Below are 21,934 nucleotides of genomic sequence, written 5' to 3' on the forward strand. Positions count from 1 at the left end.
AGTTCTCCATTCACTTTGATTTTTTTCATCACACCTTTTTCTTTACTTGCAATGATCTATTTGGATGGCTGATTCTTTATCATGTTCTTTCCTAAAGTAGGAGTTGCTATCTCAACCCTTGGCTCTACTAAAGGTTCTAAGCTTAATTCTTGTCTTTACTCTCCTTCATTCTGAAAATCATTGTTAGTCTCTCAAGAAATACCTCAACATTTCTTGGCTTAATAATAACATCATCATCTAAATTGTAATCAACTATTCTCTCTTATATTCTAAACTTCTCATCAATTTTCACATTTGCACTTTCCATAATAGGCTTAGTTCTCTAATTATAACATCTATAAGCCTTGCTTTTCAATGAATATCCAAGAAACATACCTTCATCACTTCTAGTATCAAAATTACCAATGTCATCATCTCTCTTTATGTAACACTTACTTCCAAATTTTATGAAATATTTAACTATAGGTGAGTGATTAGACCATAGTTCATAAGGTGTCTTGTTTGTGTCCTTCCTAACTTGTACTTTGTTCATAGTGTAGACTGTTGTATTCATAGCTTCTCTCCAAAATGTCTTGGATATATTATTCTCTGCTAACATAGCTCTTGTAGCTTCTATAATAGACTTGTTCCTTCTTTCTACAATTTCATTCTATTTAGGGGTTCTCGGAGCTGATAGTTTTCTTTTAATTCCATTTTCATACAAACCATGTTAAACTCATTCGAAGTGAATTCTACTCCTCTATCTAATCTTAAACATTTAATCTTCATATTGGATTCACTCTCAACTCTATTCTTGAAGATCTTAAACTTTTCAAATGCCTCAAATTTCTCTTTAAGAAATGCCACCCACTCATCAACTAGAATCATAAAATACCTTTCACTATAGAATCCTCTAGTCCTTATAGTACCACTAAGATCTATGTGTACAATCTCCAACTTTTCTATAGTGGTAAACTTTTTTTTGGGAAAAGAAGTTATGTTATGCTTTGCCAAAACTGACTCCTTGCAAATTGTGTTAGCAGGCTTTAAAATCTTTGGCAAATATCTAATAGCAAAAATTCTACTTGTCCTCACAATACTATCAAAGTTTATATGAAAAAATCTATTATGCCATAACCAACTTTCATCTACCTTTACAACCAAACATGTCATTTTAGTAGGATTCAACTAAAATACATTACATCTACATTCAATTCCTATTCCAATTACCTTTCCATCTTTATCTCTGATCATGCATGTCTTTTCTATGAATTGCAACTGATAATCTTTGTCTACTAGTTGTCCAACACTCAAAATATTGTGATTTAAACCATCAATAAAATATACATCCTTAGTATTAGTTTTACCATCAAGAGTTATAGATCCAATACCTTTTACTTGGTATGTTGCATTGTTTCCAACTCTAACAATTCCTCCATCCTAACTTTTGAAGTCAACAAACTTGTTCATGGCACCAGTCATATGATGTGAACAACCAATATCAGTTATCCAATTAGATTTCTTCTCAACCTATGATACCAAAGCCACCTTCTCTGGAATTTCTTCTTTAATTGCCACAAATCCAATTTCATCATCACTAGCACTTAATGCTTGATTATAAAAATCATTATCTTCATTTGCATACAAAAAATCTCTATCTTTTCTAGGCTTATGATTTCCCTTATAATTTTTCTCCCTTTTAGGACACTTAGAGGCATAATGACCATATTCATCACAAGTCCAACATTTAAAGATTTTTTTACCTCCTTTTTCTCTTCTTACCAGAAGGGCTACTGCTTCATCAATGTTTATATCTTCTTTAGATCTACTGCTGCTAGAAAAATCTCCTATAGCACTTGTGCCTCTTGATAATTTAGGTTGAATATTCAAGGCAGAAAAATTATCTCTATTCTAGTCAATTCTCTGGACTATCTAAGCTCATTTTCAACTACTTCAAGTCTTCCAAGCAATGTATTCTTTGTAAAATCTTTGGTACATGATATCAACAACTCTATCATTTGGACTACTGACTTGAATGGTGAAGTTAGAGTCTTCAATATCTTCCATATAACCTCATCATCTTCTTTGGTTCCTACTTGATCTTTAATACTTGTAGTAATTTCTAATATGCTACCTATATATAGCAAGTTTACCAGAACATGCCTCTATAAACTCTATCTCAAAATAGACATCACCAAAAATTTCATAACTTCTTCTAGACTTATCCTTTATTCTTCCAATGTTAACTACATATACCAGATACTTAGAAGTATCTCCCATAGCCTTGGGTGGTTATCATGCTCAACTAGTTGTCCATATCAACTTAAGCTTTATGTTGTTCTTCTATTAGATACCACAGAAGAAATCAAAAATGCTATGTTGACATCAATGAAAAACTCAATCATGAATGTAATATATCATCAAACCAATCTTCCAACAATACCAACACCTAGCAATGAACAAAACAAAGGAAAAGGAAAAGCTGATATAGAAAAAACAAGAAATGAGATGAATCAAACATAGAGAAAGCAGGATGAAGGAAACCACAATAAAAATTGTGATATTGAGATCACCCATTCCAATGGAATAGACAATCACACTACCTCAAACTAAGAAAATAATGTATGTGAGAGACTATATTTCAAATAATTATTTATACATCAGCTCCTAATATGTGATGAAGTGAATTCCATATCATCATGAGATAAGATGTATTAGGACATGTATAAACTATAACCGGACAAGTGCACATATACCAAGTTAAAAGCATAGATGATGTCGAGGATCAATATTGATATTTGTAGTGACTAAGTCATAATGTTGTTTGAGCTATGTTGAGACTAAGTTGGTATATTAACCGAGCTAGTGAATGAAGGATTAATATTTAGTTATCTTTGAGTGTTGAGAAGTTGTCATACATTGTGTGTATACCTGCTAAATGTACAAAATAATAAATGCAAGGATATTTAGAATATTTGAGGGTATATAGTAAATTTTATGGCAATTTCTTCACACACCCAACATTTTTGAGTTTGCAAAGAGATTCCAAGGTGATTCAAAGAAATTTGTGAGAATTTTGCAAAGATCTTGTGTGTGTCATCATCAAGAGTGAACATAAGTAAAATTTACAAAAATTATTTAAATTGAGTTTGGTTTTTTTTGTGAAATTATTTTTAAGTTTCAAAACCTTAGATCAAAATGACATCTACTTCATCTATGAGTGGAAAGGAGGCATTGAAGGGGAGTAATGCCCAAATTGTAAAAAAAACACATGACCCCACCAAAATTCAAGGCTTATCCTGAGATTAAAATGATAGGAGACACATCTAGCACATTTTCATCCATTACTTCATGTGTTATCATGGTGCACAATGTGCATTTTTTTACATGTGCAAGATAGAAGAAACTGTATATTTCAAATTAAGGAATGCCTATGACCAATTTTGTAAAAATAGAGTTCTAAAGGAAGAGAACAAAATTAATTTCCCACCTTTTGTGAAGTTCTATGGGATAAATCTAAGCCTGTAATTGAGAAGATTAATGGTTATATTGAGCAATTAGGCGATAATTTTGAAACAATAATGGATGGTTATTTTGATGAGTTTAAGAGAAAGATTAAGAACATGATGAGAATCCAAAAGTCAATTGTGGATCAGTACTATGATCACATTTTTTTATGGTCGACACAGATTGCACCTATGCTCAAGTAGTAATATTGAGGATTGCATGGCCAAGGCCTATGCAATATGATGTCAATGTTGATGAGGTGTCTAGAATAGTCACAAATTTATTGTCATGAGAAATAGATAAAATGTTGAGTCATTTGACACATATGAAACTGCTAAAATAAAAATAATGATGCAGACCAAGGTTCCTAAGATGAAAATGAAGAGAAAGAAAATGATTGAAGATTTAGAGGGAAAATTTGGTGAGGCACCCCTATAGATCACAAAAGGTAAAGGGAAAGATGAAGAGAGTGAAGAATAATATGAAGACAATGAATCCAAGGGAAAGTAATTGGTGGTTGTCAAGCTTTAGGCACCTAAAGGCAAGAAAATAGTAATTGTTGATCCAAAGGTCAAGAGAAGTTTAAAGAAAGTGGTTACTCCAGCTACATCTCAGACAAGAGTTACAAGAAAAGGATAAAAGGAAACATATCCTACAACTTTCAAGCCCAAGAAAGGGACTTTTAATATCACCAAACCAACAAAGGGAAAGACTCCTAAGAAAAATAAATCAAAGACTAAAGAGACTGAGTAGGGTCAAAAAAAGAGACCAAGGAGAAAGTTGGTTGTAAAACCTAATGATGAATATGAGGACAATGAAGTAGAAGGAATTGAATCTTTTCATTTGAGAAAATTTTAGATTATACCAAGGAAAGATCCTAAAGATATAGAAAAGGTATGTGAAAATATTTGCAATTCAGCAGGCCTTTTAGGATTCAAACATGTAAAATATGATTCTTTAAATAAAGAAGATAAAGAAAAAGTAGAACAAGTAATTTTGGTTATCATGGTGAAATTCAAATATTTTCCTATAGAGCTAGGTAAATAATTTCTAGAGGATTTTTATATAAGATGGATTAAAAATGGAAATGGACATTTCCTACTAAGAGACAAATAAGAGAAATGAATTTAGCCCAAACTATGCCATATTTAGGGAAGACACATGTTTATAAATCTAAGAGATTATGCCAAGAGGTTTGTGCCCAAGATAAGGACTTAAAAAATTTTGAGAAATAAGATTGAGGATGTAGTCCAAGAAAGTTAGTTGGTATAGAAGAATGTATTTGGATTGATAGCACAAATTATAGAGGAAGAGGAGAAAAATGATAAGGAAACTGAGATGAAAAATACCAAAGATAATTTGTATAATGATATTGAACAGTATGCAGAAACTATAGAAAAGATGGCTTAGGAAAAGGAAAACAAATAAAATTAAAGATGTAACATTTAAAGTGATTCTGACATCAACCGAGCCAATGGATATAGTATCTATCAAGATAGAACATGGAGACCTAGCTTCAAAATCTATCAAAGATATGTTAATTGGCTCATCCAATTTAGTGTTGGTACAAATTAAAGACTTTACTAATATTAGAGAGAAAGGAATGGATCAACCAATAACTGTAACTATTACAAAAATAACTATTATTACCATTAACTTCAATGACTAATTGATATAATGGAACAAAAGACTCTAGTCATAGATGTCGAGGAACAAAGTGGACCAACAATTGAAGAAAATAAAGGTGAAGATGCAAGCACCAATCTCAAGACCTCTTACTATAAGAATCAAGAAGATAGAGAAATATAGTGCTGAAATGGCCAAGGAACATGTTCACAAGAAGAGGGAAACAAATAAAAGAATGAGTATTTATGATTTATTACACTCACTTTAGTTAGCATTTTTTGGAAACAACACCACATCAAGAAATAAATTTTTGAAAGAGAGAGAAATGTCACCTAGAAATCCTATAACATTAGATGAGATTATAGTGCTTCCAAAATATGACACAGATAACTTAACATATGAGAAGGTAAAAATAATGAAAGACCTTTTAGCCAAGAAGACAAGGCAAGAATATTTAAGAGAAGAACATCAACATAAATAGGTACTCTAAAAAATAAAAGATATTTTTGTTGAAGCATGATGTAGGGAGGCCCAATGGAAACTAGGGCCATAGGAACACCTAGCTACCAAAGTCACCTGCAAGAGTAAACATAATGGAAACACAACACAAAAAACAACAGCAAAGTAGATTAAAAGGAAAAAATACTTATTGATTCATCAAATCATCAACATACATGCCCAGTTGTAAGGCCTTTTGGGTTATGGTCAACATTGCAATTCAAAATTTTATCTTCAATGATGATCTTTTCATTCTAACTCCTACTAACTCTTCCTCATTCAACCATACTACCTAAGACTCTACCCAAGACCCCTTTAAATACATGCACGACCACAAGTCAACTTGTTACAAATTACCAACTAAATAAACCCTTGCATTAAATGCATATCCAAGCCACAAGTTGACTCACAAAAAATATTAAATACAAACACAAAATTAAATATATGTAAGATCAAATAAAAATAGAACTAGACATAGACAACTCAATAAAATAAGGACCAAATAAAATACTAACACTCTAAAATGCTTGACATACACTGGAACTCAACACCAATAGAGAACTTGACACTTACTAAGAACTCAACAACCACTATCAACTCAACATCAACTAGGAACTCAACATCAACAATGAACTCAGTATCAACCAAGAACTTGACAACAACTAATAGCTCAAAAAAAAGGAAACAAGAAAAAATGTAGGATAGCCATGCAATCTAGGATGCTCCTACATCAGACAACTGAGGTTGAAAGAAATGGTTCTCCTGAATCATGCAAGTGTCACAACTTGAGCTAAATCCAACTCAGATTAAGAAATCCATGTAGCATCTTCCAATGGTCTATTCTTCCATTTCACCAAATACTCATAGTAAAATTTTCCTCTCGTGCTTTTACCAAATTTCTACTCCAATATCTATTTAACCTCTTTCATCTACTTCTTAGGATAATCTTCTAATACAAAAACTTCATTATCTAACTCATGGTACTTATACAAATAAGAAACATTGAATACAAGAGATATATCCATGTCGTTAGGTAACTCAACTTCATAAGCATTACCACTATCAAACTTCCTCAATATCTTACAAGATTCAAGCTTCTTCATCTTCAACTTATTGTATGTTCCACTAGGAAATCTATCTTTCTTCAAATGAACCATCACCTCTTCACCAACTTAAAAAAATGATGTCTTCTAGACTTGTCAACATTCTCCTTACACTTATGATTACTTTGTTCCAACCTCAACTTCACTTTCTTATGAAAATAATCAATAAAATCAGCAAATTATTCCCCTACAACACTTTTCTTTTCTTTGCCAGTAACATCCCTCAAATCTGATATTCCTCTAGATTGCATTCCAATAAGAATCTCAAAAGGTATTTTCACTATACTCCTATTAACAAAATTATTATATAAAAACTCAACTTGTGTCAACACCAACTCCCAATTATATGGTTTATCTCTAACTAAAGATCTCAGAAAATTACCCAATCTTCTATTCACAACTTCTATCTATCCATATGTTTGTGGATGGAATGTAGAACTAAACTTCAACTCAGCACCCATCTTCTTCCATAAAGTCCTTCAAAAGTAACTAACAATTCTCTATCAGAAATAATACTTCTTGGTAATCCATGTAATATAACAATCTCTTTGGAAAGAAATTCTGCAACATGATCAACATATGATGTCTTCTTACATGGTATGAAATGAGTCATCTTAGAAAATCTATCCATAACAATAGATATAGAATCATCCCCCTTTTTTGTCTTAGGTAATTCAAGAACAAAATCCATATTAATGTCAGTCCAAGGTTTCTTAGGAATAGAAATAGGTGTATACAAACCAGTATACTAACTTACTCCTTTTGCAACTTGACAAACTCCACAACTCCTTACAAACTTCCCAACATCCTTATACATTTGTGAACAATAATACTTATCCTTTAGCAAACACAATGCAGTCTTATCAATTTCAAAATGTCTAGCTAAACCACCACTATTTTTTTCCTTAATAAATTTCAACCTCATAGAACTTCTAGGGATACATAACTAAATTCCTTTAAACAACATACCTTCTTCAATAAAAAAACTTAGCAAACTTACTTGGTTGTTCTGTCAAACTAGGTGCTCTGCACTCTCTCCACATCTCAGGATAATCAGGGTCAATATCATACAATTCCTCCATCTCATCAAATCCAAGAATTTCAACCTTCATCTCATTCAACAAAGAACATCTTTTGCTCAATGCATCAGCAAATTCATTAGTAACTCCACTCTTATGCTTAATCACAAATGTAAAAATTTGTAAGTACTCAACCCACTTCATATGTCTCTGGCTCAATTTCTATTGACATTCCAAGTACTATAAAGCTTTATGATTAGTATAAAACACAAATTCCTTAGGAATCAAATAATGTCTCCACTTCTTCAAGGTTTGAAAAATAGCACAAAACTCTTGATCATACACATAATACTTCCTTTTAGCATCATTCAACTTCTCACTAAAGGAAGCAATAGGTTTACCTTCTTGACTCAATACAACTCCTATTGCACTACCACTTGCATCACATTCAATTTAAAATACCTTATTGAAATTAGGCAAAGCCAATACATATAACTTAGTAACCTTTTGTTTCAAAGTCTCAAAACTATTGTCAACTCCATGTGTCCACATGAACTACTTTTTATCTCCTCTGATTATCTCAGTCATAACATTACAAACAAAACTAATTTTTTATTGTAAACTTCCTATAAACACTAGCCAAACCATGAAATTATCTTACCTCACCCACATTATTAGGTGTAGGCCACTCCAAAATTGATTTACCCTTCTTAGGATCCATTCTCAAACCATCAGTTAAAATCGCAAATCCCAAATACACAATCTCCTCTTACATAAAAGAACACTTTTTCAAGTTAATCATTGACTTTTTCTCTTTCAATCTTTATAATACTTGTCTAACATGCTCAATATGTTCTTCCTTAGTCTTACTAAATATTAGAATATCATCCAAAAATAAACAATCGTAAACTTTCTCAAAAATATATTGAGAACTTCATTCATCAACCTCATGAAAGTACTAGGTGCATTAGTCAAACCACAAGGCATTACCAACCATTCATACAAACCATATTTTTTCTTGAATGTAGTCTTCCATTCATCACTTTCTCTAATTCTGATATGATGATAACCACTCTTTAAATCAATCTTGGTAAAATATTTTCCCCACTCAAACAATCCATATGTCATCCATCCTCAACATAGGAAACCTATATATCACTATGATCTTGTTAATAGCTCAGGAATCCATACACATTCTCCATTCTTCTTAGGTGTTATACAATAGGTACAACAAAAGGACTCAAAATTTCTTTGATCAAACCTTTCGACAACAATTCGTGTACTTTTCTATTAAGCTCTTCATTCTCTATATGTGTTAATATATAAGGTGCTTTATTCAAAAAACTATCTTCATGAATTAGATCCATATAATGACTTATACTTCTTACTGGTGGTAAACCATTAGGTATATCTTTTGCAACAAATATCTTTATACTCATTCAAAAAAATTTCAATTTCTTCTAGTACTTAGCTAACACTACTAGTTTCCATTATCACTCGATCTCTACTAGTTTCTACTGCTCAGCCATTACTAGTTATCACTCGATCACCACTATTTTTTGTCACTCGGCTACTACTAGTACAACTCAACCTCCTAGAAATTATAGAAAAACAAACTTGATTCCCTTTGAATTTTTTTTCAAATTTCTTTCCATTAACCATGCAAATTCTCACAGTAGTAAAATTTACCTCATTTAGACTTTCAATCAAAGGAAACACTATTTTTTTTCTCCCATTTACCCAAAGAGTATATTGATTAAATCTTCCATCATGTATAACATATCTATCATATTTCCAAGATCTACCCAAAAAAATATAACAATAATCTATAGGCATAATATCACAAAAATAATGTCTAATCTTGAACTTCACAATACATTTTTCACTTACCAATATCTTATGCCCATCCTTGATCCATGAAACATGATAGGGTTTAGGATGCTCCAACCTCTACAATTGAAACTTTGTGTTGTGATATGGAGCCTAATCAGACTTAGAGGTTTATTCAATGCGGTTTTCTCTCCATATTATTTCTACAAGGGTTTGAGGGCAGTGCCCCCAAGATGGGGTCAAGGGGTAGCACCCCAGGTGTACTCCCTGTCATAGTACAGGGTGAGGTCGAGGGGCAACATCCCCATGGGGATTTTGGGGGGTAGTGCCCTTGAAGCCAAAAATGGCCTTATATTATAAAAAGTTTTGGCTACTATTTTTTCCATTGGACAATTTATTCTAGCCCTAATTTTGTGAGTAAAAAAAGCTTGTATAAAAAGGCTTAGAGTTAGGGATTCCATAATGTAACAGTGATATTGTAGGTTCTTGCAGTGGTATTGACCTGTAAGGGATTATGGATTGTAATCACTAGATAATAATAATATTGGACTTGTTGTTGGTGGACATAGCCCAGGTATTGATGAACCACGTTAAATCCTAGTGTCTTGTGTTCTCTTCTATGCAATCTGTTATTTTTTTATATTAGTTATATTTCCATGTCACTTTTCTTTTGTCTAAGGTTTAGTCCTAACTAGTGGTATTAGAGCTAGTTTATTCTCATTTTTTAGCTCAAACTATCATCATTTTTTTTTAGCCAGACCATCACCATTTTTTTTTTGCAATCCTCTATAAGATGGTCTCATGGTTGAGTGGGAGTCTTGCAATTGAGTGGGAGAAATGGAAGATGACAGTAAGCTAAAGGTGGAAAAGTTTAATGGGTAGAACTTTTAGTTATGGAAGATGCAAATGGAGGACTATCTTTATCAGAAGGATTTATGGAAGCCTTTGAAAGGAAAGTCCAAGAAAAAAGGAGCTATGTTAGATGAGGACTGAGAGATTTTATATAGAAAGACACTTGAAAGCATTCAATTATGATTGGAACCAACAATGACATTTAATATTACAAAAGCAAATATGATGGAAGAGTTGATGCAAACCCTAGCAAAATTGTATGAAAAGCCTTCTGCTTCAAATAAGGTATTTCTCATGAAGCATTTATTTAATATGAAAATGACATAAGGTGGATTTTTTTTAGATCATTTAAATTAGTTTAATATTGTTATAGTTAGTTAGTTATCTTCTATGGGTATTAATTTTGATGAAGAAATTAGGGCTCTCTCTCGATTTTGTGTTCTTTGCTTGAAAGTTGGAATGACTTGGTAATGGTTGTAAGTAATTCTATTTCTAGATCTGATACCCTATAATTTGATGATGTGATTGGTGTTATTTTAAGTGAGGAAACTCATAGGAAAACCTTAGTGGATCTACATCAGGAAGTGTTTTGAATGCACAAAGTAGAGGCAAAATGACTAAGAGAGGAAATAATTTTGGAAATTGTGGGAAATCAAGAGGAAAGTCAAAGGGGAAGAGGTCTCAATCCAGAGGACCAAGAGATTGCTGGTACTATGGTAAGCCAAAGCATAATAAGAAATATTTTTGGACTCAAAAGAACAATGAAGAAGATAAACTAGAAGGGAACAAGGAGGCAAATGTGGCTAGTAAGAAATCCAAAGAGGATGCTTTGCTTCTATCTTTAGAAAGTGTTGATGATTCATGGGTTTTAGATTCTAGTGCTTCATTTCATGCTACACCTCATAGATGTTATTTCATGCTTCGTTCCTTCTACTTTGATTGTTTTATAGAAAAATGAATGTCTAGGAATAGTTGTTGCTATTAAGCGAGGAGAACAAATAGCTATTGTAGATTCTAATACATCATTGTGGCACACTAGACTTGGGTACATGAGTGAGAAAGGTAAGAAAAGTAATTCATTTAGAGAAAGTTTTACTAGGTCTAAAATATGTTAATATGGATTTCTATGAAAGTTGTGTATGAAAAAAAAAGAGAGTGAGTTTTGTTTAGACTAGGAAGGAAAAGAAAAGTGAGAGATTAGAGCTTGTGCATACAGATGTATGGGGACCAGCTCAAGTATCTTCCCTTTGTGGCTCTCATTATTATGTTACATTTATTGATGATGCAAATAGAAAAGTATGCATTTATTTTCTTAGATATAAATCTGATGTATTTCAAACTTTTAAGGAATAGAAATGCTTGGTTGAAAATGAAACTACTAAGAAATTAAAAATGGCTCAGATCTAATAATGGTGGTGAGTATTGTAGTCATTAATTTGAAAATTATTTCTCTACTAATGGTATTCATAGATAGAAATCTATTCCAAAGACTCCATAGGAAAATAGAGTGGTTGAATGAATGAACAAGACTATAGTGGCACGTGCAAGAAGCATGAGGTTACATGCAGGGTTGCCCTTAAACATGTGGGTGGAGGCTATCAATATTGTTGTATATTTGATTAATAGAGGTCCCTCTACTACTTTGGGAAATGGCATTCAAGAGGAAGCATGGATTGGTAAGAAGGTGAGTTATTCTTTTCTCAAAACCTTTGATTATGAAGCATTTTCTCATATAAATTCTAAAAATAAAACGAAGCTAAAAGATAAGTCAAAGAAATGTGTATTTTTTAATGCTTTGGGATTTTGAAAATCTTAAAATTTTGAGAAGCAAGGATGTCATATTCAATGAGAAAGTGTTGTACAAATATTTGTTGCAGCAACATGAGAATAAAGAAGATTATGTAGTGCTAGATGATACTTCAAAAGATGATATTCCAGCAATTCCTCATGATGTACAACAACTACACCAAAAAATACCACATAGCCCAATGAATGTTAGATGGTCAACAAGGCTAAGTAGACCTCCAGAAATATTTTATCCTTCTTTGTATTCTATTTTACATACTGATGCTGGTGAACCTTAATGTTATGATGAAGCTATGCAGGTGGATACAAAGATTTAGTGGGAGTCTGTAATGAAAGACAAAATGGACTCTTTGCTGAAAAAAAAGACATAGAATTCATACAAGTTGCCTACAAGTAAAAGACCTTTACAAATTAAATCAATTTATAGGTTAAAAGAAGAGGATGGAGGTAAGAAAAGATTTAATGCTAGGTTAGTTGTAAAAGGATTTGTAAAGAAAAAGGGCATTGATTTTGATGAGATATTTTCTCCTGTTGTTAAAATGATTTCTATTCATACTATTTTAAGTATTGTGACTACTAAAGATTTTAATTTGGAGCATCTTGATGTTAAAATAACATTTCTTCATGGTGATTTGGATGAAAAGATATATATGGCACAACCATAGGGAATTTAGGTCAAAGGTAAGGAGAACTTAGTGTACAAATTGAAGAAAAGTTTATATGGCTTGAAGCAAGCACCTCGACAATGGTATCTAAAAGTTGATAGGTTTATGCATGAGCATGGATATAGTAGGTATCATTCAAATCATTTTGTTTAGTTTAAGAGGCTAGATGATGATAGCTACATTATTTTATGTTTATATGTTGATGATATGCTTGTAGTTGGGTCTAACATGGATCACATTAAGGTTTTAGCTAGTTAGCACATGCATTTGTTGTGAAGAATTTTGGGGCAGCAAAAAAAATACTTGGTGTGAAGATTTGTAGAGATGGGAAGAATAGGAAATTAGATTTATTACAAGTTGATTATATTGAGAAGGTGTTGTAACATTTCTCTATAGAGAATGCTAAAGTTTTCATCAGACCTTTACCTTGTCATTTGAAGTTGACTAAGGAGATGTGTCCAAAGACACAAGAAGAGAAGGATAAGATGTCCAAGGTATCCTATGCTTTAGATGTAAGAAGCTTGATTTATGCTATGGTATGTACAAGACCAAATATTTCATATGCAGTGGGAGTTGTGAGCAGGTATATGAGTCATCCAAGAATTGAGCATTGGAATGCAATCAAATGGATTCTCAAATATTTAAGAGGAACATCCAATAAGTGTTTACACTTTGTGGCATCTACTACTAACTTATAGGGCTATGTTGACTTAGATTTGATAGGGGATATTAATGCTAGGTGGAGTACTTCAGGTCATGTCATCACTATTGGTGAGGTAGTAGTGAGCCGAGTTTCTAGGTTACAGAAGGTTAATATTTTATCCACTATAGAGGTAGAGTATGTTGTTGCTACAAAGGTAGCCAAGGAGATGATTTGGCTTCAATTCTTCATGGAAGAATTGGAACACCCTTAGAAGGATAATTATTTGTTTATAGATAATCAAAGTGTCATTCATCTTGCAAAGAATTATGCTCTGCATTCAAAGACAAAACACTATATACAATTACGGTACCATTTCATTTAGTCAATTTTGGATGATGGATAGTTAAAGCTAAACAAGATACATATAGATGATAATCCAACAAATATGTTTACCATGGTAGTAACAAGGGAGAAGCTAAATTCTTTTTTAGCTTTAGTTGATCTTTTAGACTGAACAAAATACAAGAACAACAGAGTCCAGGGTGGTTTGATATTCTAGTGGGAGCTATAGGTTTAGCAATGCTATGATCAATCTTTAAGTGGTAGGTTATTATTGTGGAGTCCGATTAGTCTCTAAGTGGTACATTTTTGTGATGTAGAGCCTAATCAAACTTAGAGGTTTATTTAGTGTGGGTTTCTCCTCATAATATTTTGATAGGGGTTTGGAGGTAGCACCCCCAAGATGGGGTCAAGAAGCAGTGCCCCTATGGGGTCCTACAAAAATGCCCTAGGTGCACTCCCTATTTCTATATAGGGTGGGGTTGAGGGGAAATTCCCCCATGGGGGTTTTGAGGGGCAGCACCCTCGAAGCCAAAAATGACCTTATATTATAAAAGGCATCGACTGCTATTTTTCCCATTGGATGACTTATTCTAGCCCTAATTGTGTAAGTGTAAAAGCTTGTATAAAAAGGCTTAAGGTTAGGGATTTCATAATGTAATGGTGATATTGTAGCTTCTTGTGGTGGGATTGAGCTATAAGGGATTGTGGATTGTAATCACTGGATGGACATAGCCCAGAGATTGTTTGAACCATGTTAAATCTTGGTGTCTTGTGTTCTCTTCTATGTGATCTTTTATTTTTTGATATTGGTTATATTTGCATGAAACTATTATTTCTATCATGTTTAATCCTAACACTTTGTAACCAACACTTGTGAAGCCAAATTTATATAACTTCCACTTTCAATGATCACCTTGCAACATTTTTCAACCATCTTACATTTGGTCTTGAAAATACTTCTCCTTAGGATAGGTTCCTCATCGCTTCCCTTATTACATTAGGTTCTTCTCACCATCAAATTTTCTCTAGCCTTAGGTTTAGTTGGTGAACCCTCAACATCCCCTTGAACCACAACATTTATGTTACCTTGTCCATTTTCAGAGGATATACATTAAAAGGATCTATGCCCTTCTTTACCACATCTGAAACAATTACCATGAAAAGCACCTCTAGAATAAGAATTACCTCTTCCTTAGTAAGAACTAGTACCTCCTTGGTAAGAATCACCATCTTTCCACTCAATATTTCTCTTGTCATCACTCTTCCATTCAAATTTCCCTTTTTCTTGCATAGAACTATCAGATCTACCACCTTCTCCATATGATCTACTTCTACCTCTCTAGAATCTACAACCTCTACCTCTTTGTCTTTGTTCACGATTCTTTGTCAATATTTCCTCATATTTCAAGGCATATTGGTATGCTTCCTCCACACTTTCTAATTTCACAAAACTTATCTCATCTTAAATCCCATAAACCCATTTATGTATCTTGCAATTTTGATGCAGGAGCATCCAGAGGTATAAGGGCAATCCTGTGTCACCCAAAAAAAAAAAGTACTTAGATTTAGTTTCTATTTCATGTGTTTTCATTTTTGGAAACCCATTTAGGTCAAATAAAAGTTCCAACTCTCACAGTTCCACTATTAGTATTCTGGGTTAGAGTTTTTAATCACCTTGCGATACATGTAAATGCCAAAAAAATAGGAGTATGTAATTGAGCCATCATTTTGGTGAAATAGAAGGTGTAAATTGGTCAGATGATTTTCATTGTAATTTAGAGAATTCCAAAAAAAGAATCAGGTGAAAAGGCCCCATGGTTTGAAAGTTATCGCAGTTTTTCAATTTTTGGAGACATCCTAAGAATTCTTCAAAGTCAAGTTAGGGGCATTAAATGACCTTGAATAGGGCCAAAAAATGGGGTACGAGCAAAGCTCCTCCATAGGGCTATAGAATGCTTCGAGAGCTTCCTAGAAATGTAAACAGTTTGTCAATCGGAGCTACAGTTCAAAAGTTATGCCTCCCGAAAGTTCGGTTACCGTTTTTGGATTCTTCTAATTTTGTGCCGACTTCTAATGCAACTTATAGAGCCTTCTATTTGGTTAGTGGATGCCAACTAGCACTTTCTAGAATTTATTCCTAATCCTTAACCCTCTAGGGTCTATTTAAGAACATTTCTGGCATTGTAAAAGGCAATTCGGAGTGGAGTTTGAGAGAAGGTACTGGGAGAAGAATTTATCTCTAGATTTTTGCTATTGTAAGCCCATAGGGCATATTTTGGAGTTTTTTCCTCTGCACTAAGTGTACTAGCATATTTTCATAGTTAATAAAAATTTCCCTTTCCTGTTGTGTCCATTCTATGCTTGGGTTGTGTCCCCATCAAGTGGTATCAGAGTTGGTTTTCCTGAGTGTAGACAGAGCACCGATTGTGAGGCAGTTTGCACCAGGACTGTGTGGTTGTGGGTTTGAATTAAGAAGATGCCTCCATGAAGAGAGCATGGTGGAAGGGCTAGAGCTATTAATCCTAAGGAGGTTAGAGCCCTCCAAAGGTAGGTACAAGCGTTGCAAGAGGAGCTCCGTAGAGGAAAAAATGTTGCCACAGGCGATGAAAGTGAGGATGACAATGAAGAAGAAGAAATTAGACCAGAAGGGGAATTTGACGAGGAAGTTCTGAATCAGGCAGAGGAAAGGCTTTTTAGGGTCATTACTAAGTTTGGGAAACAACCTACAATTGATGTGGGTGTATTTTCAAGAAATTTGAAACTAGATGAGTTGATCGATTGGATCAATAAACTGGAAGAGTACTTTGAGTATGAGGATATCAGGGATCCAGATAGGGTTAAGTTTGCAAAGGCAAAACTAAAAGGCCATGCCAAAATCTGGTGGCAAGAGCTTCAATTGGAAAGAAATAGAAGAGGAAAGGAGAAGATCACAAGGTGGGATCATATGGTGGACAAATTGAAGAAGCAATTCATTCCTGTTGATTATGAGCTTGATTTGTTTAAGAAGATGCATGGGTTAAAACAAGCAGGAAAATTGGTCCAAGAATATACAAAGGATTTTTACCAACTTCTGATTAGAGTAGGGCATGTAGAAGCAAATAAGGATAAGGTTGCTCATTATATCAGTGGGTTGCGACCTAGCATCCAGGAGGAATTAAGTATGGTAAGAATGACCAGCGTTGAAGAGGCATACCAGTTTTCCCTACAAGTTGAAGAGAAGCCGAATAAGAGGGTTGAAGGGAGACAAAGAGGGCGTGGTCAAGGAGGAAGAGGTAGTGGTAGGTCATTTGGAGGCCGAAATGAAACCCAAAAGAAAAATGAAGATGTGGGTACTAGTAGGAACCAGAGGAATGAGGGTTTTAACTGCTCCCATGATCAAGACTTTGGAAATCAGAGAGGAAGAGGTAGAGGACGTGGACAAGGAAGAAGAGGCTTTTGTGGTACCTATTTCCATTGCAATGAAGAAGGTCATCATTCCTTTGAATGCCCTCAATGACAAGGAAGGATAGATAGGAGAGCTGAGGATCAAGCGAGGGTTGCTCATGTGGATGAGGATGCACAATCATCACATTCAGAGGATGCAAAAAGAGGAGAGACTTTAGTAAATGAAAGGGTCCTACTAAGTGGTGATATTGAACCTGAACAAAGGAGGAGTTTATTCCGTACTAGGTGCAAGTGTGAGGATAAATGTTGTGATGTGATCATTGATGGTGGTAGCACTAATAACATGGTATCAAAGGAGATGGTCTCTAAGCTGAAGCTCAAGAGGGAGAAACACCCCTAGCCCTATTGGATTGCTTGGGTGAAAGATGATCATAAGGTCTTGGTAAGTGAAAAAATTTTAGTGAAATTCAAAATTGGGAGTTACCATGATGAAGTTCTCTGTGATGTTATTCCAATGGATGTTTTCCATCTATTGTTGGGAAGATTGTGGCAGTTTGATAGGCATACAGTACATGATGGTCATGCAAACACATACTCTCTAACAAAGGATGGAGTTCACCACGAACTAAAGCCCATGAAAAAGGAAGGAGAAAAGGTATGTAGCAGTGCTAGGATTTTTCTTGTTGATGGAAGGAACTTTTTAGATGGCATGAAACATCAACGTATGTGCTATGCTTTGATCCCTAGGAAAGATAAAGAAGGTAGTAGTGAAATACCACTTGAAGTTTCAAATTTACTAGGTGAGTTTGGAGATATAATCTTTGATAATGTTCCAAAAGGATTGCCACCGGTAAGGCAAATTAGTCATCAGATAGATTTAATCCCAAGAGCTAGTTTTCCTAACAAGGCTGCTCACAGTATGATGCCTATTGAAACTGAGGAGCTAAACAGACAGGTGCAGGAGCTATTGAGGAAGGGCTTGATTCGGGAGAGCCTAAGTCCATGTGTAGTACCTACAATACTAGCACCAAAGAAGGATGGAGAGTGGATGATGTGTACAGACTCTCGAGCTATAAATAGGATAACCATCAAGAATCAATTTCCTTTGCCAAGAATGGATGATCTTATGGACTGCTTGAGTGGAGCTCAGTACTTCACAAAGATAGATCTCAAGAGTGGCTATCATTAGATATGGATTCGAGAAGGAGATGAGTGGAAAACAGCCTTCAAGACCAAGGAGGGTCTTTATGAGTGGTTAGTCATGCCCTTTGGATTGATGAATGCCCCAAGCACCTTCATGCAGCTTATGAATGAGGTACTTAAGAAGTTCTTGGGAAAATTTGTTATTGTCTATTTGGATGATATTTTAATTTTCAGCAAGACTTTGGAAGAACATTTATTGCATATTCATAGTGTCCTTGAAAGGTTAAGGGAAGAGAAACTGTTTATTAATCTGAAGAAGTGTACCTTTGCTAAAAAGGAATCAGTCTAGTTGGGGTTTGTTATATCACCTGAAGGTCTCAAAATGGATCCGGAGAAGGTAAAAGCCATCTTGGAATGGCCTACTCCAAGGTCTGCTACTAAGGTAAGATCATTCTATGGTCTAGTTAGTTTTTATAGAAAGTTCATTAAGACTTTCAGTGGCATATGTGCACCCCTAAATGACACAATAAGAGGGGATAGAAAAGAGTTCAAATGGACTGTGAGAAGTTTTGAATTGCTGAAGAAGAAGGTGACAGAACAACCTGTGTTGGCACTTCCATATTTTAGAAAGGTGTTCCAGGTGGATTGTGATGCTAGTGGCAGTGCTATTGGGGCTGTATTAAGCCAAGAAGGTAAGCCTATTGCATATTTTAGTGAAAAATTGAATGATGCGAAAAAGAAGTATTATGTCTATGATCAAGAGTTCTATGCAATAGTTCAGGCCTTAAAGAAATGGAGGCATTATTTATTGCCAAAGGAATTTGTTTTGTATACTAATCATCAGGAATTACAATACGTAAATAGCCAAGGTAAATTGAATTAGAGGCATATGAAGTGGGTAGAGTTCTTGTAGAGCTATACATTTGTGTTGAAGCATAGAAGTGGAAAATCTAACAAGGTTGCAGATGCACTAAGTAGGAGACAATTGTTGCTTATAGTAAAGCAGGTTAAAGTAGTTGGGTTTGATGAAATCAAGAATCTATACCTTAAGGATCTTGATTTTGTTGAAGCGTGGAAAGCTTGTAAAGAGCCTATTGCTATAGACAGAACTAAGTGGTTAGACTATCTGATTTAGGATGGTATGTTATTCAAGGGCAGTCAATTATCCATTCCAAGGAGTTCCATGAGGGGAATTTTGATTAAGGAGAAACATAGTGGAGGGATGGCAGGACATTTTGGTCGAGATAAGACCATTGCCATTCTCAAAGAACATTATTTTTGGCCTCAGATTTCATAGGATGTGAAGAAGTTTGTGCAGAATTGCTAGATTTGTCAAGTTGCCAAGGGATTTAGTCACAATACTGGACTATATCAGCCATTTCCTATTCCATCAAAGCCATGGGAGGAAATAAGTATGGATTTTGTTCTTGGATTGCCGAGGACACAAAGGGGTAATGACTCAGTATTTGTGGTGGTTGATAGGTTCTCCAAAATGGCACATTTCATTCTATGCCACAAAACTCATGATGTTGTCCATATTGCAGACTTGTTTTTCAGAGAGGTGGTAAGACTACATGGTCTCCCAAGGAGTATAGTTTTTGATAGAGATACTAAATTTGTGGGGTATTTCTGGAGAACATTGTGGAAGAAGTTGAGAACAGACTTGAAATTCAGTTCCACACATCACCCGCAGACTGACGGCCAAATAGAAGTGGTAAACAGAAGTCTGGGCAATTTGCTGAGATTTTTAGTTGGGGATAAGCCCAAGGGATGGGATTTGATTCTACCAAAAGCAGAGTTTACTTACAATAAATCTGTAAATAGGAGTACTGGTAGATCACCATTCCAAATTGTATATGGAAATAGCCCAAGGACTGCACTAGAATTGAGGAAGATAGAGCAAGGGGAGAGGACAAGTGCTGAAGGTGAAGAATTTTTTGAACATATCAAGCATCTACATGGGGAAGTTTAGGCACACATTACCAAGATTAATCAAGAGTATAAAGCTAGGGCTGATCAAAGGAGAAGACATAAGGAGTTCCAAGTAGGGGATCTAGTCATGGTACACTTACGAAAAGAAAGATTTCCATCCGGTACTTACAACAAGCTAAAGATGAAGAAATTTGGCCCCTACAAAATTCTGAAGAACATGACTCAGGAAATGCATATGAGGTGGAGTTTCCAAATGGAATTCACATTTCTCCTATTTTCAACATTGCAAATTTAATAGAGTATCATGATGATGGTGCAGATGAGGAGCTAATGTTAGAGCCATGTCCAATTTCTACTTCTAAGAAAGAGGAGATAGAAGACATTCTAGATCATCATGTGGGAAGGAGTACTAGGAATAGGTAGTATGAAGAGTATTTGGTCAAGTGGAAAGGATAGCCGATCGAGGACTCAACTTGGATTTCAGCAGGTGAGGTTTCCCATTTGGGATTTCCTCTACCATTCATAAAGTGATAGGGTCACTTTTCAATCTACCCTGGGTGTCTAATGCAGGAGCATCCAGAGGTATAAGGGCAATCTTGTGTCACCCAAAAAAAATGTACTTAGACTTAGTTTTTGTTTCATGTGTTTTCATTTCTAGATACCCATTTGGGTCAAATAAAGGTCCCAACTCTCACAGTTCCACTATTAGTGTTCTGGGTTAGAGTTTTTAATCACCTTGGGATATGTGTAAATGATAGAAAAATAGGATTATGTAATTGAGCCATCATTTTGGTGAACTAGAAGGTGTAAATTGGTCAGATGATTTTCATTTTAATTTAGAGCATTCTAGAAAAAGAATCAGGTCAAAAGGCCCCACGGTTTGAAAGATATTGCAGTTTTTCAATTTTTGGAGACATCCTAAGAATGCTTCAAAGTTAGGTTAGGGGTATTAAATGACCTTTAATAGGGCCAAAAAATGGGGGATGAGAAAAGATCCTCCATGGGGCTATAGAGTGCTTCGATATCATTCTAGAAATGTAAATGGTTCGTCAATCGGAGCTACGGTTCAAAAGTTATGCCTCCCGAAAGTTCAGTTACCATTTCTGAATTTTTCTAATTTTGTGCCAACTTCTAATGCAAATTCTAGAGCCTTCTATTTGGTCAGTGGATGCCAACTAACACTTTCTATAATGTATTCCTAATCATTAACCCTTCAGGGTCTATTTAAGAACATTTTTTGCATTGTAAAAGGCAGTTCAGAGTGGAGTTTGAGAGAAGGTACTGGTAGAAGAATTTATCTCTAGATTTTTGCTATTGTAAGCCCATAGGGCATATTTTGGAGTTTTTTTCTCTGCACTAAGTGTACTAGCATATTTTCATAGTTAATAAAATTTTCCCTTTCCTGTTGTGTCCATTCTATGCTTGGGTTGTGTCCCCATCAAATTTTTTCCACATCATCATCTACATGTCTAGATCTAATGTCTAATCTATAGAATTTTCTAGTATACTCCTTCACAATCATATCCCTTTGACTCAAATTTTGCATCTTTCTCAACAAGTTAACTTGGTAATCAATAGAAAGGAACTTTTTCTTCACCTTGTTCA

Source organism: Cupressus sempervirens, chromosome 10, assembly GCF_028749045.1.
Source record: "Cupressus sempervirens isolate cs-2001-9-10 chromosome 10, ASM2874904v1, whole genome shotgun sequence".
NCBI classification, from domain to species: domain Eukaryota; kingdom Viridiplantae; phylum Streptophyta; class Pinopsida; order Cupressales; family Cupressaceae; genus Cupressus; species Cupressus sempervirens.